The sequence below is a fragment of the Theobroma umbraticum genome, unplaced genomic scaffold (genome assembly GCF_002168275.2).
Source record: "Theobroma umbraticum cultivar Fairchild unplaced genomic scaffold, ASM216827v3 scaffold_1682.0, whole genome shotgun sequence".
Lineage (NCBI taxonomy): Eukaryota > Viridiplantae > Streptophyta > Magnoliopsida > Malvales > Malvaceae > Theobroma > Theobroma umbraticum.
Genome location: NW_018397290.1, coordinates 559,191 through 563,388, shown reverse-complemented (window position 1 = coordinate 563,388; position 4,198 = coordinate 559,191).

The window sequence follows — 4,198 nt, the reverse complement described above, 5'->3', positions numbered from 1 at the left end:
GCCTATTTGAGGGGAAAGAGAAAAGGGGAAGAAGCAATCCTTGCCGATTTCACTCTTTCCAACTGTCTGTCCTTGTATTATTATATACTTTAATTTATTTTATAAACAATCTTGGACGTCCTTGGCGGTGCGGCGGATGTGGATGTATTATGATGAAAAATAATGTGTAATTACATTCTCTACTTATTATTTGTATTATATGGTATGAAAAATAAATAAATAATCCATAAAAGAAAAGATCCTAGAGAGGGATTTAGTAAATGTCAACTTCATTACTACTAGTTACTATTAATAAGAATTGCAGGATAAGAGAGCTTATGGAATTAAAATTCTAGTGATGCCGAATTGCTTTTAAAAAAGAACTTGAGATGTGATAGTATCAATTAGTAGCACATTCTAAAAGACAGATTAAAAAAAAAAATCACAAGGTCCTAGAGAGGGACTGTTTTTCGCCGGAATTACTGTTGTCCACAACTATTCATTTTAACTAGTTATAACATTCATGGGCTTTTACATATAAACCAGGGAAAGAGACCGCCCAGAAAGAAGAGAATACAAGTATAAGGCGTCTTACTCAACTTAATTTTCCTTAAATGCATAAACGTGACAAAATATAAAATAAAACGTCCTCTTATGTTAAACTTTACTTTTCATATATTCTCTTCCCTCTCATTTACTTTTACTGGTTCTGAAACAGTGATGATTGAATAAGTGCTTGCATTTCTTGTTATTATTATATCTAATTAAACGCTTAATTATTATTTTGTATAAAGAAGAAAATCTTGTGACTGACACATTATCATTCAGGTTAATCAAAAAATCAAATCATTTATTGTAAGTGTGTCACCTAGCCAATATAAAATATTTTATTTGAATTAAAATTTATTAAATAAAGACTTTTTCCAGATAGTTCGCGACTTTATCTAATATAGTGTTTAATTTTGCTTTTTCACAAGTTGATTTTTTGTGTTTATTTATTTAAAGAATAAAAAAAAGAGAAAGCATAGAGAGAGCCATGGAGGCACAAAGAAGGCAGATTTCACTTGCACTTTTGATCGAACAAAGCATTGTAAAGTGTGGAAATGGCGCAAGGGAGGAGGGCGAAGCATCGCAAAAAGTACAGAGGATTGAGGATTCTCTAGAATTCACCTTCACCGGTTGGCAAAGGACGCCTGTCTGTCTCCTCTGCTCTGGGGGATTTAAAAAGTTTGGTTCAACCACAACCCTACACTTGGCAAAACTCTTGTACACATACTTAGCTCACATGTTTCGACATGGACATGGACATGGACATGGACGTTTGTTTGAAACTCTTTTTAATTTTTTTGGGCAAAGTGGGTCATCTTCTTGCATGCTAATGCTATAATTTATTTTGGGACAATTAATGAGTAATTCTTTTAATTAGGGTTTGTGCCTTGTCAAAAGTTGTTGACTTTTAAAGATGGATGGAAAACGAAAAACAGACCTGAAGAAATGAGCAAATTAAGGTACGATGAGAAACACAAAAATAACTAGTAATGCCTGCCTACCTGCCTCATAAGCAACTTGAAGATCCAGGTATCAACGTTAAACGTGGTCCAATCCCATCTTAGCCGTGTAAATCACTCTTCCCCATGGCCTGTGCACAATTAAATATATGCATGGTTATGCCATCATTCTCTTTTCATGAATAGTTTGAAATCCATAATATAATATAATCTAATATTTCTCAGTCCAAATTTTATAAATTATAAAAATGTTGGGGAATGCGCATGGGTGTATTGTATGATTAATATTTCTGTGACAAATAATAATAATAATAGAACAATGTGAATGTAAGGTAATAAATACACGGTAAGTCCAAGTCCCAAGATTCCAACAAACAAAGCGAAAGGAATCAATCAATATTTCAAAGTCCGCGACAGACAGAAAAACTATAATTGGCACGCCGTGGGTAAACAAAACAACACACAATTAGCCGTGTTGAATGTTGATGTGGCGTTTGTGTGCGGTGCCAACACGCTTATAACTTGTTACTTTAGTTTTAATTTACTATGTATCACGCTGTTTTATTTTGAAATAAATACTCAATTTCACATGCATGTCTCAAGCTCACCTTTATTTTAACAAGTTACGTTGTTTGACCTGCCCATCTCATCGGGTCTCCTCTCTCCACCTGTTTAGGAATTGATACTAAATTCATTGCTTCAACATTAATCTCACAATTTGTTATGTTGTAATCGCATGATTAACACAAGTTGAGGCGACTTCCATGCTTTCCCAACTACATCCCTTCCTAGATTCCCTCGGTTCCGCCCAACTGGGGTTGAAGCCAAATCTCAAGTCTCAGCAAACATCACGCTCGGTCATGGCATATCTCTGCTGCTTGCTCATCTAAACTTGTTACCAGGAAGAGACAAATCTGGTATTCCCTATGTCATGTACGTATAAACAAGAAAGAAATTAGCTGACAGCACATGGAGAAAAGTAAGAAGATGCCTTGAATATTAATGAATAATGTTCTAAGTTAAGGTGTGTAAGCAACTAGAGCTGCGAGGTTCGTTTACATGTCATAAAAGGTGGTTTCATTTCATAGTTGACGACAATAAACTCTCGGATTACATTCTAACAGATGAACAGATCGGGCTACAATCTCTGTTTCACTCTAAAAGGATAGAATTCCAGCTGCAATATTGGCAGCAGTAATTAGTTGTTGAGCATTGACTACTCCGTTGATTATTGAAACTGAAGGAGAATTAATGAAAAGCTACCACTGAGGCGTGATCAGGACTCGAAAGATTGTGCGGTGCCTTCTATGAATGTGGGAGCATATATAATATAGAAGCAGATTCAGTTCGCTCTTGCAGAGAATATGCATGTATATCTGTCCACCTCTTAGTCTTACTGAACCCAAGTATAATACATGTTAAAAACTTTGAGAAGAAAAAGAAGAATATTTTGAGAAGTAAGAAGAGTATGACTTTGATGGCGTGAATTAACACTTTTTTTAAAGTATTTTTTCAACTTGCAAGATACAAAAAAGGGTTTAATATAATTTTTAGAATTATGAAATTGACGTTGTTCATATAATTAGTTAACGTATACATTTTTCACTCAAATTTTTCATGCCATTGTTTGGGAGCATGCTTTAACCCATAAAGTGATTTACCAATATACAAACCCTTTTCTTATTTTCAAGAAGTATAAAACCTTATGGTTGTTCTATATATACTTCCTCTTTTAAATCACCATTTAAAAAAGGTTGTTTTAACATCCATTTGATGTATATGTAACTTATAGATCGAAGCTAATGCTATAAGTGTTCTAATGGATGCTATTCTAGCTACTGGAGCATATGTATCAAAATAGTCTATGCTTTTTTTTTGTTTGAAACTTTTAGCAACTAATCTTGCTTTAAAGGTTTGTACAGAACCATCAGTATTATATTTTCTTCTAAACACCCATTTACATCCAATTGATTTAAAACTTGAAGGCAAATTAGCTAAGATCCGTGTATTATTAGACATTATTGAGTTTATTTCATCATTTACAGCTTTTTTCTAGAAAGCTACATCTCTTGAAGATATTGCTTCACTGAAAGTTTTGGGGTCTTCATTTATACTTAATAGAAGTGGTGTTTATTTTGATTCTATCTTCTTCAACTAGAAAAATAATTGAATCCAGAGAAACATAAACAGAATCTAAATGTTTCTCTTTCTCAATCTTTGACTTCTTCTTGGCTCAATAGATTTATTAAGTTCTTTTCTTTTTTCACCAACTATTGGAGCCATTTCAACTTGCTTTTCTGTTTTGAAAATTAATAGAATTGTAAACAAATTTATTTTCAAAGAAATCAACATGTATAGATTCAACTATAACATCAGAATTTAAATCAAGTAATTTATATACTTTTGAATTTTGTGTATAACCAACAAAAATACTTTTAATGCCTTTAGGTCCTAATTTTGTCTTATAAGGATACGTGACTTTATAATAAGCTATACACCCCTACACTTTTAAATAATTCAAATTTAGTTTTCTGCTATTATTCTATAATTCGTATGGTGTCATAAGTAATTTTTTTAAAGGAACTCTATTACTTATATGATCTGTTAAAAGTGCTTCTCCCCAAAGATTAAAAGGAGCTTTTGCATTTAACAAAATACTATTTAACATATCTACTAACATTCTATTTTTTCTTTCAGCTAATCTATTATGT